The 16,688-nt window shown below is 43.6% G+C and overlaps 1 protein-coding gene across 6 annotated transcripts in view; it reads right to left on the bottom strand.

The window, feature by feature from the left end:
- SNX29 (sorting nexin 29) overlaps positions 1–16,688 on the bottom strand; it is a 1,823,105-nt gene that overhangs the window by 959,464 nt on the left and 846,953 nt on the right. The window lies entirely within an intron of this gene.

Raw genomic sequence — 16,688 nt, 5'->3', positions numbered from 1 at the left:
TCCCGGTGCTCTTAACATGGAATCAATTGGTATGTGGGGCCTGAAAATTACTTCTCAGACATATAGTACTTTATAACAAATGATGCGTACAATTCATGTGCTAACTGCTTTTCTTCCTGATATGTCTCTTTTTTTGTTATAGAGCTAAAATATACCTGACCATACTTTACTCTAAGCCCCTGACGAAGGTGTAATAAACTGGAAATGCTTCGGGAATTAGGGTGCAACTCCCTTTGGAGAGTATTAGCCCTTGTACACATGGTCGGAGATTCCGATGGAATGTTTCCTATCGGAACGTTTTGTCGGATATTCCGACTGTGTGTGGTCTGCATCGGACTGTTTCCGTCAGAATATCCGACGGACCAACTTTTCCAACTTTCCGGTAAAATTTTCCGACAAAATGCCCCGACCGGACATACTTCGATCATGTGTAGCCTACTCCGATGGACAAGGTGCCACGCATGCTCACAATCAAATTCGGACACGGAAGCGCTCGCTCAGGTAAAACTACTGCTAGTAATCGATATAGCACATTCGTCACGTTGCAATGTTAAAAATTCTTTCATGAAGCGCATTCTCTTGTTCTTTACAATGCTGTAAGAAGGAACTTCTTTTGATGCTCATAGTCACACACACTTCTTCCGAACGTATTTCCTGACTCTTTTTTTACTCCTTTCAGCAATACAATTTTTGAATTTGTCACATCTACACAATTTAATTTTTGTTTATTGTTTTTTGGGTGAATTTTGTGTTTGTTTTTTTTTCATAAACATCTCCTTTTTTGACAGTTTGCTCATCTTTCCATTTTTTGGGGTGTGTTTTGTGTGTAAACTTACCACAACAACATTATTATCTTTTTTATATTTTGTTTTTCTTTTTTAATCTACAGGAGGTTGTTTAGTGTTGGTACCCCTTGTTATTCATTTCACTTTGTATTTTTGAAATGTACCTGCCTGCTCACAAATAAACTGTCCTTTTTGAAGTAAAACACATACGCAAGTATTTCTTCAAACCAAAAAAAAACTTTATTTAGGTCTCAAACAACTAAAAAGAGGAAGGCAGCGCTTGAGAAACTTGTCAATTTGGCGAAGCCTTTGGCCCCCAGGGCAGACATGAACTAATTAGAAAAATGAAAAATTGGTGGCCTGAGGAGTACATATCTCAGGGAGAGAAGTCTGGTCCAGAAGTCCTAGAGATCAGGAAAATCAGATGCCATCTATGTCCCCAGGATGTGGTTCTTCAAGAGGCTGCATCTTCTGTCAGACCAGACTGAACCCAGGCCATCACTCTCTCATCTTCCTTAGGCACTTCCCACCAGGCGTCCTTCCAGGCTGTGGCTGGGCTCCTGTAGTTGTGGCAGGAGGAGGAGAAGGAGGGCGTTGGTCGACCTACTGGCTGCCACTTGCCACAGCATCCCCCCGGGCTGAGGTCTTCTTGTGTATGAAAATGGGACATAGTTTTAGTTTTTTGCTCATCAATCACACCATTTTTAGCTCATGACTGTTGCAAATTGAATGTTACTAAATAGAACAGACTATCATTCTGAGCCCAGCATTTTTCATTCTAGTCCCAATCATTTTTGGTCACTACTGTCTATTGATATGTAAACCACTTTGTTAAATCACAACTTACTGATCAATAAGAACATCTAGTTAACATCATTAAATGTACACCAAGAAATATGTTCAACAATGCAATACCTGTCTCAAGTTGGGCCCCACCATATGTTGCTGCCTGGAAGGCCCAGGTTGGACGCTGGAAGCCTCAGCTGGGGGTGAAGGAAGCCTTGAAGGAAGCCTGGAGAGTGGGGTCTGGGTTCCCACTGGTCTACCAGAAAATGCAGCCTCTGGAAGTAAACCATCCTGGGGTAATAAATGGCATCTGGATCTCCTGATCTCAAGGACTCCAGGTGCTTCTTTCTCTCCCTGAGATATGTACTCTTCATCACACCAATTTTCCTCTTCACATAGGCCATGTCTGCCGTGGGGACCATGATCCACACCAAAGAAAGAAGTTTCTCCAGCGCTGCGTTCCTCTTTCTTCGGTCCTGATAAAACGGGTTGTTGATCTGCCACAGGCAAGGCAGCTCTCTGTACACTTCCAGGAATAGACCCATAAAATTGGGGTTTTGGAAGGGATCCATCTTCTCTGCAAGACACAACACAAGACAAACCCTAAAATACTAATAATGCCATGATAAACCCTCCTAATCTTGTCCCAACATCGGCCTACATAGAAGCAGTCTAGTCTAGTGATGTACCCAGTTCAAAATGTTACCTTAGTTTGCACGATCGTCGCGTCAGCTCCTCACTCTGTTCACAGATCGTATACAGTGCGCATGCATGAAACTCCGCCCACCCCTGACGTTCTTTATAGACTATTCCCCGCCCCTTCACTTTCGGCGCAGTGGGGAGAGCACATGGCGGAGAGAACGCAGGTGCGCAATCATAGTTCCACTAACAAGGAGGAGGGTGAGGAAAGCCCGGAGCCTGAAACGCTTATCCAGGAAGAGAAGATTTAAGGCCTCAAATATGTCTTTTGTAGAGATGTTGGAGATGGTGGACATATTGAACAGGACCGACTAGGATGGGAAGTATGGACCTTACCCAAACCCAAATATCAGAAAGGCCAAGATCATGACTAAAGTTGTGAAGAGTCTTCAGAAGAATTTTGGGGTACGCCGATCCAAAGATCAACTGAGAAAACACTGGTCAGACCTGAAACTGAGGGAGCACGATCAGTACAGAAGGATCAAGCGTGTTCTTCAAAAAAGTAAGTACTTGTCGTGTGTTCATATGATTATTCTTGCTTGCATACTGTTCCATGTGCTTTGATTTCATGCTGTGCAGTTTAAAATGGCCACTTTCAAGTTCATGGTTTCATTCGTTCGTAAGAAACATCGTTCTGCAGGTAAGTATTCCAGCTTAACCAAGTGTCCACAATAATGTTCTCACCGTTGAACTTGGCCAAAAAACACAATTGTACAACACTTCCAAGCAATGTTTCATATTCCTATTTCTGCCCTCTGTGTGCTAATTATTCCTTTTTAACATTCTCATAGGGGAGAGAAGACTCGGGAAGTCTGAGGACACCAGGGACCACACCCCTCGCAAAGAAGGTGAAATTCCAAAACCAGAAGCAGAGGAGCAGGAGGAGGAGGAGGAAGGAGAGATCGTTGAAGTTGGACACCACAACAGGTGAGTGTCGGAGACCACAACTTCCGGTAAACTCATCAATGTATGTCACCATATTTATAATACATGGTGTTTTTTTTTTTTGCTTTGTTTTGTAGGTGATGTGGAAGAAGAATCCCATTTTACCAGTGAAAGTGCCCGGATCCTGATTGGGGAGATAATGGGGTGCAATCGGGATTTAGAAAATATCCAGCAAAACATCAATGATATTAAAAATAAAATGAAGAAAATCATTGATGTTTTGGGGAGAGTGTGAAATAGCCCAAACTAGCTAGGGTTTTATTTTTTGGCTTTTAAACCACAACATTAGTATTTTTGAAAAATCAAAATTTGGAAGATGAACACAGTGTGTCAACATGTGCTATCTCCCATCATGGGGGATCAATGTACGTGTTTTGTGCAAAGTGGCTGAGATGAAGGGGTTGCAGCCCCAAAACATGTACATTGATCCCCCATGATGGGAGATAGCACACATTGACACACTGTGTTCATCTTCTAAATTTGGATTTTCCAGGGGTGACACCCCATGTGATGAAGGCAATATCAGCCCAGTTTGTACATACTCATGTCTGATATTGTCTTCACTTTTCAAAGTTGAACTTTGTAAGTTCCTGTGTTCTGTACGTTAGGCTTTGATACATGCCTGTTTACACAAAAACACCAAGCAAAAAAATAAATAAATACCTGAAATAATGTTTTTGATACACCCAATTTGTTGGTTTGTTGTAAAACCCTTTTCTAAGCGCACATGTGAATGTGATTTGATTAAAAAGTTAAATTATCAACAATGTGTGGCTTCCTTTTTCATTGCGCAAAAGATGTATTTGGAGTAAAATTGTTGTTTCCGGTCACAATGGGTGTTATTTACTAAAAGTAACTCCACTTTGCACTCCGAGTGCAGTTTCAGGTGCACTTTTGCAGTGCACTTGTAGTGCACAGTGGATGTGCCTTTACTAAATAACACCCACAATGATGTGTTAATTTTTTACAATCATGCAATTTTCCTGCCATGGTGCTGAAAATGAGCAAGATTTTTGGTCAGTAATGTACTACATACATTAGTTAACAAAAACAAGGTGTGTGTGTAGCAGACCCACAACATAATAAGATTATCTGAAGAAGAGACTGTCCCCTCATCTCGCTCAGAACTTGAGTTTGCACTGTTGTTGAAAAAGGCACACCAAGAAAAAACAAATTTACCTAGGAGACACCTAAAACCAAGCCAAGCAGTAAATGAAAACAAAGATTGCAGTTTCTATGTAAAATGTATTCCCAAAAATGCCTCTCAGACATTGTCTGGCATATCAATGGCCCCCCTACCCACAAAGTAGTCCATGTATTGGGTTCTGACCTCACGGGCGCTTTGGGGGGGCAAGCCAGGACGAGCAGCTTCAAGGCCCATGAGGTTCTCATTTTCCACAAGTCTGCTTCTTAGCCAACTGGGACCGCATAGTTTGCAGAATGTCTTTTTAGGAAATTGTGAAGAACACAGCACGGCCATGTGGGTAGGTGTTAAAAAAAGGCGGAACCAGCTGGCCAGTATTCCAAAGGTGTTCTCCACCACTCTTCTGGCTCTGGACAGATGGAAATTAAAAATCCTCTGGTCCGGGGTGAGGGTCCTCATCGGGGAAGGCCGCATCAGATCGTTTGTCAGGGCAAACGCCTCATCCGTGACGAAGACGAACGGGAGTCCTTCCTGATTCTCTTCTGGGGGTGGCAAGCCCAGACTGCCACTCTGGAGACACCAGTAGAACTCTGTGCGAACACTCCACCATCCGACATCCATCCATTTTGACCCACGTCCACATATAAGAAGTCATAGGTCGCAAAAACCCCCGCCAACATCACGATACTATTAAACCCCTTGTAGTTAAAATAGTACGACCCCGAGTTGGGTGGTGGGACGATGCGGACGTGCTTCCCGTCAATTGCACCTCCACAATTGGGAAAGTCCCAACGACTGGCAAAGTGGGAGGCCACAGTCTGCCATTCCTGTGGCGTTGAAGGACACTGTGGAGTGAAACAAGACCAAAAATTTTTAATTTTGCAAATCAACATTGCAAGCAGATTAGACACCAACATTTTTGGCCAAGATCAGTATAACATTTTGGGAACTGAGTATTTAAAGCCTAAAGTATAAGGTCCCCTGATCAGAGTCATCACCCCTCACCCCCCCCCCCCCATTTGATGGGCCCTTGCTAAAAAATGAGGGGGGGATGTTTTGGACTGGTAACCCTCTCCACTTGATTGAGAGCTGAATGCCTAAATAGTGTGTGATACTTTGGGAAGCCCCTCCTTACTTACACTATTGGCAGCCCACCGGACAGGTAATAAGTGTCATAATAACAAAAAGAAAACAAAATGGAAGCTATTACATATCAAGATAATAATAGGGTAAAAAAATAAAAAAATGATAGCATTTGAAAGTATTGAGGCAGGCCCTTGCACTACATGCTTTGGTGAATTCATCCATAAATGTGAGCATCAAAAAGGTAGATATAGTGTGTATTGGGTTTGGTAAAGTCAGCAGATAGAGGATTGCTAGCAGCTGAGCTAGTGGTTGGGGGGAGGGGGGTTTCTAATGAGTTTGGCACAACCAAAAAATAAAAAATGTCACGCTGCATGAATTGAAGCATACACATAATATCTGTAGACATTTTAGGGGGTGTTTAGGGGAAATAAATACTATGGAGCTGACAAAAGACATTGGTAAGTGACTAGACTATAGTTTTATGGGCCAAGAAGAGCATGGTGGGGAAGTTAGTGAGGCAAATATGCATGAGGACAAAGGGGCAGAGCATATGAATTAGAGCATATTGAAATGATGGTAATTAGGGAATGAGGAAAGAAATGCAAGACATTAGCAATCATTAAATACATAGAATGTGATGTTAAAGGAGAAAACTTACCTTCATATAGTCCTTCTGCAGGACCTGAAGGATGGCAGAACAGGTCTCTGGAATAATGATCCCCAGAGCCTGGGGGAGATGCCTGTAGAGAACTTGAGGTCCTGAAGGCTTCTCCCTGTCGCCAAGTAGCGTAACGTGTCGATGAGCCTCTGCTCCGGAGTGATGGCTTGCCGCATGCAGGTATCCTGCCTGCTGATATAAGGGGTCCGTCATCCGGAGATAATTCCTGAAATCATCAGAATTATTCTCCCGGATCTCACGGAGCAAAGGCATGTGCGAGAACTGGTCACGCTGGCGCAACCAATTCTTGGTCCACAAACGCCTCCCCTCCCTGTTCATGGACCGGGCTTGTGTCAAAGTAAGAACCCCAACACGAAGCCCCTGCACAGCACAAACTCTACGACGAGTACGTAGACGAAACATGGTTTGAAAACAGTCGGCTGGTCAGAACGGACAACAGAAAGCACCGATAAACAGCAAGGCCTGAAAGAACGACCTAAATAGCAGAAGCAAGCAGACAATAAGCAATGCAAATCAAAGCGTACTATACCAAGATATAGTCCACAATGAGAAACAAATACTTACTGACTACACGCACTGATTATCAGATACGCAAAGACAAGCAGAAACTGAAGAGCAGTAGCGAACTGAATCACTAATCTGAAAAGCGAGAATCCTCTCTCACCAAACTTCTACTAACATGCGATGCACACGAGATCAGCAGAAGGAGCCCAAAGGGTGCCGGACGTGGTGCTGAACTTCCCTTTTCTAGTCCCGCCGTACGTGGCTTACGTCACCGCGTTCTTGGCAACCGGAAATTCCGACAACTTGGTCCGACCGTGTGTATGCAACATCACTTCCGGACCTCGTCCAGGATTAATCCGTCGGAATAACTCAGACGGATTTGGTTGTCGGAATCTCCGACCGTGTGTACAAGGGCTTAGTGTCATTTCACATTTAGTCATAATTACGTTTTTTGTCATTTGTTCATTTTCATTGTATGTACTTTTTATCATTGATTATTCTCTTTATCTACAACTATTTATTATTAAATAATTTTCTATTCAACATTTGTGTTGGTGGTCCTTCAAAGTCCCATCTAGGGGGTATTTTTTTTTCTTTCTGTGTATTATGCAGTCCTGAACACAGCGCTCTGTGTATTATGTCGTCCTGTGCCCAGCGCTCTGTGTATTATGCAGTCCTGTGCCCAGGGCTCTGTGTTATGCAGTCCTGTACCCAGTACTCTGTGTGTTATGCACACCTGGTTTTATTTAACAATGCCCCTTTAAGACCCTCCCACTGTGCAATTTGGCCATACCCACCCTATCGTGGTGTGCTCCTTCCTAGGAGGAGGGGGGGGGGAGTTCTGATTCCCTGAGAAGAAAAGCCCTGGGCCCAGCTGCCCAAAAAGAACAGGCCACACACGGAAAGTAATGGGCCAACAGGGAGAGATCCCCCCCGGGCTAACCATCCCTGAATCCTGCATGCACCGATGGAGGGATTAATAATGGGTGCTGGGTGGGCAGTCCTAATGGAAGCCTAGTATTCTGCTTCTATAGCGTTGTATTAGCCCCATGTTGCTGCACTCTTCCACCTCAAAGTGCATGCTGACACACGGCCTTCAAGGCCCACCAAAATCCTCAGCACTAGGCCCATTATACTCTTAATCCGGCCCTATACTGGTCCCCTGGTCCACTGGTGGTCTACTGTGTCCCCGAATCAACACTGAGAGAAAGTAACATTACAGGATGTTGACTACAGCACTTGCTTAGCTGCATAAAACCATCTAATGTGGGTATATTCTGGAATTTTACTTAAGAAGAAAGTGGGGTTGTTGTCCAAATCAACCAGATTCCAGACCTATTTATAGTTAAATCTAAACTCAAGGGGAATTTCAAAACTACCTTTGCAGTGGGATTCCCCCCACACTGCAAGGGTTAAATGCTTGCTTTTATCTTATGTCTCGTTCCTTGAGGCTTTCAGTTTTCTATGCCACCATTGCCAAAAGCAGTGTTCCCTCCATTTATTGTACTCTGTCTCAACCAGAAGCCCTACACTGCAAGTGACGAAGCAGAGGGCACACTCACAACCTCGATCATTATGCCCCATACACACGGTCGGAACATTCCGACCACAAAATCCGTCTGATTTTTTCCGACGGATTTTGGCCAAAACTAGTCTTGCATACACACACTCACACAAAGTTGTCAGAAAATCCAATCGTTTGGAACGAGGTGACATTTGTAATGTATGACGGGACTACGTAGAGGCCAGTAGCCAATAGCTTTCATCTCCAATTTTTTTCTGAGCATGCGTGGCACTTTGTATGTTGGAATTCTCTACACATTATCGGAAAAAGTCTGATAGGATTTTGTTGTTGGAAAATTTTAAATCCAGCTATCAAACTTTTTCCGTTGGAAATTCCGACAGAAAAAGTCCGATAGAGCCCACACACAATCGGATTTTCCGACAACATAATCTGATCTGACTTTTTCCGTCAGAATTTCCGACCGTGTGTATGGGGCATTAGAGTGAAAAAGTGCTGGTTGCAAAGAGAGGAACGTAATGTACAGACAGAGATCACTTGATGTCACCTGCGGCCACTCTTCATTTTAACGATCGTATGAAACTTTGTTATTGTTTGAGGAAATGTGACTACTGCCATACAACTATCCAATGTGGGTATGCTGTATCTTCAATTGTGAACCGGTCGGATATTATCTGTGAGGAGGAATACAGCAATTGGACGAGTTGATAAGCATTCGCCGATACTAAGTGTATGTGACCCTCTGTAATTTAAAGGGTCTACACGATGAGGTGAGCAGCCAATTCTACCATTGGTCCCCCCGGCACTAAGTCACTTTATGCATGATCTGATTGTATACAACTGGAGATTTCTCACGTGGATTTTTAGATATATAAGCTATTTTGGACTTTTAATAATATTAATTTAAATACGTTAGAAATTATTTTAGTTAGAGCGCTGCACTATCTGTTTGAGATTTGGTGATTGACCCTTGGTGTTCAGCAGCTTTCTGTAAAGGGGTTGTACTGTGCTGATTTTTTCTGCTTTTATATTTTTTGATAACATACTGCATTCATCTTACCAATTTTTTACCAAATTTCCTGTGCCTTTGTAGCTCACACATCCCCAAAACATCAGCGATCCACCTAAGTGTTTCACAGTAGCAATGGTGTACCATTCATCATAGGCCTTGCTGACTCCTCTCCAAATGTAGTATTTTTGGTTGTGTCCAAAAAAGCTCAATTTTGGTCTGATCACTCCAAATTACTTTGTGCCAGAAGGTTTGAGGCTTGTCTCTGTGCTGTTTGGCATATTGTAAGTAGGATATTTTGTGGCATTTGCGTAGTAATGGCCTTCTTCTGGTGACTCCACCATGCAGACCATCTTTCTTCGAGTGCATCCTTATTTTGCATCTTGAAACAGCCACACCACATTTTTCAGAGAGTCCTGTATTTCACCTGAACTTATTTGTGGGGTTTTCTTTGCATCTTGAACAATTTTCCTGGCAGTTGTGGCTGAAATTTTATTTGGTCTACCTGACCATGGTTTGGTTTCAACAGAACCCCTCATTTTCCGCTTCTTGATTACAATTTTAACACTGCTGATTGGCATTCTCAATTCCTTGGATATCTTTTTATATCCCTTTCCTGTTTTATACAGTTAAACTACCTTTACCCACAGATAGTTTGCCAATTATTTTGCTTTCCCCATGACTCAGAATCCAGAAATGTCAGTGCAGCACTGGATGAGAGATGCAAGGGTCTGTCAGAAGTCTAGAAACTCATTGACCATTTACATTATACAGCCCCCCTGCACATTATGCAGCCCCCCTTGCACTTTTTACAGCACCTCATATTAAACAGCCCAGGGTCAGACAAGACAGGTCAGCAACTGATGGTCAGATACAAATATAAATGACAGGCACAGAATGGTCAGGATACAGGCAAAGGTTGGCATTATGAGATCAAGCAGATGAGCAAGAGGTAGGTGGATTTTAGAGACAAGCCAAGGTCAGGGCAAGTAGTGTTCAAGCATGGTCAGGATGAGCACAAGAGTCAAACACAGAAACAGGAACACGGGTAACAGCTGCAGATCAGACAGCAACCAACTAGTGCAGCTGCTGCATTTACATAGGCCATTTAGTGCCATGTCAATAGCGAATACACGTGCACCTGTGCACCACAGAACAGGTACCCACAGAACGGTGCTGGCGCATTTGTGGCCAGTGCTTCCCTGACATAACCCTTGCAGTGTGGGGGAGCACCACTACAACAGTAGTTTTGACATTTTCCTTTGACTTTAAGGTAAGTTAATGTTAAAAGCTTACTGGTTTCTTTGAACACCATCTATACTTGTATTTTTTCTCCATTTTATATGTCACTCTGTTCACCAAGAAACAAAGCAAGCTGGAAAGAGTCAATCACCATCAAAATTTAACACAGCAGCCCAACAATAAACAGAAATAATGATCACCACAGACAAAGATACACACTGGTATCTGCCTTCTCTAACAAATGAATTAAACTATTATATGTTTAAAAAACAAACAAACCTACAAATAGATTTTCTTGTACGTCTGCTGCTCATCACACAAATAAATCAATAACAGACTTTTCTTCTGTGCTTTTATTATTGTGCAATACAATTCCATATTTTTACCTGCCATCCATTTAGAATTTGGTTGCTATGCAACAAGCTAGAAGCCTCTGTTATTTAGAATCCACACTAATAACCATGGGATAACCATTTTACACATCAGGTTTCCTCAGTAAACAGAGAAAAAGGGCTAAAGAAAGCTTCAATAATGCTTATCTTAACTGGTCAGCTGAATATCTTCCTTACAGTAGAATTTTATTAATTATTCACATGTTACAGTTATTAAAAAACGTCTGTCAAATACAAGAGTCTATTCAAGAACTATTAAAACTATGGTCTACAATCATTGGTTTAGAATGGACAGAATTTCACATATAAACATTACTTTTGTGTGTCTGATTACATCTCTTGGGAATGCAATAACTAAAACATTAGTAAGCGAATGCACGGTTTTAGCCTGTTACATTGAAAAGTTAAACAACTAATTAAAAAAAATTGTGTAGGGAAATTAAGTGCATTTTCTCCCCCTTGTGGTTATAATGTTTTAAAGCAAGAGCAATACATATCAAAACACCAAGATGTGCATTTACTAAAGTGTGACAGATTAATACGCAGCCAGCAACAAGTTTAATCGAATAATAAAATGTGGATATTATTATAATTTCTCAAATCAGAAGGGGAAACAGGACATCTAGAAAATTGTTATGTTGAATGATTAGGCTAAAACATATATCACAAGAGTGTTGCCCACCTATGGGTTTGAAATTTACTGACATGACACCAAAAAAATGTATTGGCACCGCCAAATGTTACAAAATTACATTTGCAAGTGCAAATTTTAGTATTTCGGCTACAAACAAGTACAGAATGAAATTATCGATGTGATTTAAAGTGGAGTTCCACCCTCTTTTTTCAAGTCCTTTGCATCCCCTGCTTCTCTGTCCCCTTAAACACATTTGACATATTGTTAATTTTCTTCTTTACTTCCTGCGTCAGGCCGCAGTCTGAGCGCATCATCCCCATCCGCTATGCCTCCTGGGAGATGTTTTTTATCAATCCCAGGAGGCATTAGGTGTGGGCTGGGCCATAACATTGGAAATTACGCAATGCACGGCGATGCCGGGCGCCATTTTACACAAGGGCAACCAGGCTTTTGTTGCCATTGTTACCCAAGCTTCCCTTGCAGGTAGAAGCACCCCTCGTACACCACAAAGAAAGAAGCATCTGGTTATGCAGTGAACAGGAGGTGGGGAGGACGTTAGCAGAGGAGAGTCTGTTGTCATCACCGAGCAGGTCTGTGGAAGAACACACAGTAACAGATGTATACAGGGGTTGGAGCAGGGACACTTACTCTATTGGCCATGAGTGAGATCTGCAGGACTTCCACACATACCAATCCCATCCCATGCAGATCTCACTCATGGCCAATAGAGTAAGTGTCCCTGCTCCAACCCCTGTATACATCTGTTACTGTGTGTGTTCTTCCACAGACCTGCTCGGTGATGACAACAGACTCTCCTTTGCTAACGTCCTCCCCACCTCCTGTTCACTGCATAACCAGATGATTCTTTCTTTGTGCCACCCCACCTCATGCCATCCCATCCCACCCCAACCCACCTCATTCCACCCCACCTCATTCCATCCCACTACACCTCATCCCACCCCATCTCACCTCATCCCACCCCACCTCATCCCATCCCATCACACCCCATCACACCCCACCTCATCACACCCCATCTCATCCCATCCCACCCCACCTGCTGAGGGTGATGCAATTTGATGTGCTGATGTGATTCGATGTGTTGGGGGTGATGCGATGTGCTTTAGGCAATGCGATTTGATGTGCTGGGGGCGATTCGATGTGCTGGGGGGTGATGCAATGTGCTGAGGGTGATGCAATGTGCTGTGGGTGATGTGATTTGATGTGCTGGGGGAGATGCAATTCAATGTGCTGGGGGCGATGTGATTATATGCGATGTTCTGGGGTGAGGCGATTCAATGCAATGTGCTGGGGGCAATGTGAATCGATGTGCTGATGCGATATGATGTGTTGTTGGTGATGCAATGTGCTTTGGGTGATTCGATGCAATGTGCTGGGGGCGATTCAATGTGCTGGGGGTGATGTGATTCGATGTTCTGGGGGAGATGTGATGCGATTTGCCTACGCAATTCGATGTGCTGATGCGATTCAATGTGTTGGGGTGATGCAATATGCTTTGGGCGATGTGATGTGAGGTGATGGGGGCGCTTCAATGTGCTGGGGGTGATGCAATGTGCTGGGGGTGATGCAATGTGCTGGGGGAGATGAGATCCAATGTGCTGGGGAGATGTGATTTGATGTGCTGAGGCGATGCGATTTGATGTAATGTGCTGGGGAGATGCAATTTGATGTGCTGATGCAATTCGATGTGTTGCGGGTGATGCAATGTGCTTTGGGGGCGATTCGATGTGCTGATGTGATTCGATGTGTTGGGGTGATGCAATGTGCTTTGGGTGATGCGATGTACTGGAGCGATTCAATGTGCTGGGGTGATGCAATGTGCTGGGGGAGATGTGATTCGATGTGCTGGGGTAATGTGATGTGCTGGGGTCGATGTTCTGGGGCAATGTGATTCAATGTGCTGATGCGATTCGATGTGTTGGGGTGATGCAATGCACTTTGAGTGATTTGATACAATGTGCTGGGGGCAATTCGATGTTCTGGGGGTAATGCAATGTGCTGGGGGTGATGTGATTCGATGTTCTGGGGGAGATGCGTTTATATGTGCTGGGGCGATTCGATGCGATGTGCTTGGGCGATGCATTTCGATGTGCTGGGGGCGACGCAATTCAATGTGCTGATGCGATTCGATGTGTTGGGGGTGATGCAATGTGCTGGGGCAATGCAATTTGATGTGCTGATGTGATTCGATGTGATGCGCTTTGGGTGATTTGATACAATGTGCTAGGGGCAATTTGATGTGCTGGGGGTGATGCGATTCGATGTTCTGGAGGGATGCAATTTGATGTGCTGGGGCGATTCTATGCGATGTGCTTGGGCAGAGCGATTTGATGCGATGTGTTGGGGCAACGCGATTCAATGTGCTGATTCGATTCGATGTGTTGGGGGTGATGCAATGTGCTTTGGGCGAAGCAATGTGCTGGGGCGATTCGATGTGCTGGGGTGATGCAATGTGCTGGGGGAGATCTGATTCGATGTTCTGGGGCAATGTGATGTGATGTGCTGGGGGTGATGCGATTTGATGTGCTGTTGCCATTTGATGTGTTTGGGGTGATGCAATGCACTTTGGGCGATTTGATACAATGTGCTGGGGGTGATTCGATGTGCTGGGGGTGATGCAATGTGCTGGGGGTGATGTGATTCGATGTTATGGGGGAGATGCGTTTCGATGTGCTGGGGTGATTCATTTCGATGTGTTGGGGGCAATGCGATTCGATGTGCTGATGCGATTCGATGTGTTGGGGGTGATGCAATGTGCTTTGGGCGATGCGATGCCATGTGCTGTGGGAGATGTAATTTGGTGTGCTGGGGGCAATATGATGTGATGTGCTGGGGGCGATTTGATGTGCTGATGCGATTCGATGTGTTTGGGGTGATGCAATGTGCATTGGGTGATTCGATGCAATGTGCTGGGAGCGATTTGATGTGCTGGAGGTGATGCAATCTGCTGGGGGTGATGCGATTCAATGTTCTGGGGTGATGCAATTCGATGTGGGCACTGGGCACTTTGTTAGTGATTTTAGTACTGAAGATAGCGCAGCACTATTTATATCATTAGGTTACAAAATAAGCACTTAAAAATTAAAAATAGGACATGCCCATGCAAGTGATTAAAATTAGGCTGACGCGTTTCGAGGAAACCCTTTTCATCAGAGCTTTAAGGATAGGAAAAAAGTCTGTGTGAAACGGTAGATCAGACATACAACATCATGGAAAGGGATAGCTAGTTGAGAGGTATATCATATGATGAATGAATAATTCTCTTTTGCTCTGTGCCAGTCCACATTGCAGTGCTCTATGGAGACAAAACGAGAAATACTTTAATTTGGGTCTGCCGTATGTACCCGTCTTCAAAGCTGTATGAGAATACGCAGCCTGTGTTCGAGGTTGGAAGTAAGAGAGCTGAGGTATCTATGGGGAATGGAGATAAACCGCTGATGTCTCATGTGTTTTGAGACCGCTACAGACCCCTGTTGGTACGTGATAGGACACTGGTGAGAGATAACGTTTATCTCCCACCCCCCATAGATACCTCAGCTCTCTTACTTCCAACCTCGAACACAGGCTGCAGTATTCTCATGCAGCTCTGAAGACATGTACATCCGACAGACCCAAATTAACCCTTTCATGACTAAGCCTATTTTTGGCATTTGGTGTTTACAAGTTAAAATCCATATTTTTTGCTAGAAAATTACTTGGAACCCCCAAACATTATATATATATATATATATATATATATATATATATATATATATATATTTTTTTTTTTTATTTCAATAGATTTTTATTGGATTTTATCACATACAGATATAACAAAACAGAGGATAAAGGAATACAGAAAGGTAAGGTAGGTTATGTTATCGGACACAGTAAAACAAGAAAATATCAAGGTACATACAATCACAAAGTATCTGCAACATATACCATGCAATTACTGAAATATGAGATAACTTCATTCACAAGGCTTAAACCTGGTGGTCCACAATTTCCAATTACTATCAAAGGTTTTGCAAGAAAAGGAGTTAAGTGCCAGCAGTCTTTCAAAGGAGTGATTCCTATTCACAATAACAATCACTTCAGAAAAGTTAAGGGCTAGAGAGCTCTTCCAATTACGTAAAATTAGGTTGCGTGTAGCCAGGAGAATATGTGTTACCATGGCCCTATCACCATATGGAAACTTATCTATACCGATGTGTAAGATAGCCAAGTTGGGGTTTGGAGGCGTTAAGATACCTGTAAGATCAGATATCGTTCGGAATGTCTTGTTCCATAGGCCTCTCAGACATTTGCATTCCCACAAAACATGTATTAAGTTCCCTACATGACCGCATTGCCGCCAGCATTGAGGTGAGGAGGTCGGGAACATGACCGACAGTCTGTAGGGAGTGTAATGCCACCTATGTAGTATTTTCAGGGTCATTTCCCAATGGGAGTATTTTTGGATGGTTCTGAGAGCTAAAAGCCATTGGTCTTCAGTAAAGGTAGTTGCTAAGTCCTTTTCCCATTTGCTAAAGGTAGAGTGTTTGTGAAACTGTCTTTTGTCCTGGAAAATGTTGTAAAACAGGGAGATACCCTTGTCATTAGGTTTCAAATTTGAGTAGAAATCCCAGGCTTTTGTGGGTATTGAAATGAGGGGTATTGGGCGTGAAGTCAAGAAGTGATGCGCACAAGCGCATGAGAACCACAGGGATTTCGATAGTTCGAATTTTGAGATAATGTGGTCTACCGACATAGGCACTGTGCCCTGGAACAGGTCCTGGACATAGCATATATTTTTCGCTTTAAGGCGCGACGTCTGTATCGAGGGGAGTTTGGCGGATAGCAGTTCTATAGGTAGGTCGTATTGTAACTCAGTCGCTACCACATTCTTACATTTGAAGAGATATCGCCATGCTTGTAATAACACCTGTATAGTCGGGGACATATGACTGGTCACCCAGGGGTCCCAGGCATCGCTGAGCAGAAAGTCCGCAGGCCTGTCTACAGGAAGCAAAGAAGATTTGATGTCCACCCATTGCGGACTTTCTGCAGAACGGAACCAGTATTTGAGTTGATCAAGTCTAGTGGCCCACATATAATCTGTAAGATCTACATATCCAGCCCCCCCGAACGCTTTGTTGGGCAGAAGAACCCGACGAGGACATCTGGCTCTCCTGCCCCCCCATGTGAATTTCCACATACTTTTGGACAATGCTCTAATGTATTGAGCGGGTATCGGGAGTGGTAAGGAGCGGAAGATGTAG

Source organism: Lithobates pipiens, unplaced genomic scaffold (genome assembly GCF_037356315.1).
Source record: "Lithobates pipiens isolate NorthernLeopardFrog02 unplaced genomic scaffold, aLitPip1_a1.2 Scaffold_22, whole genome shotgun sequence".
NCBI lineage: Eukaryota > Metazoa > Chordata > Amphibia > Anura > Ranidae > Lithobates > Lithobates pipiens.
This window is presented reverse-complemented; position numbering and strand designations above follow the sequence as displayed.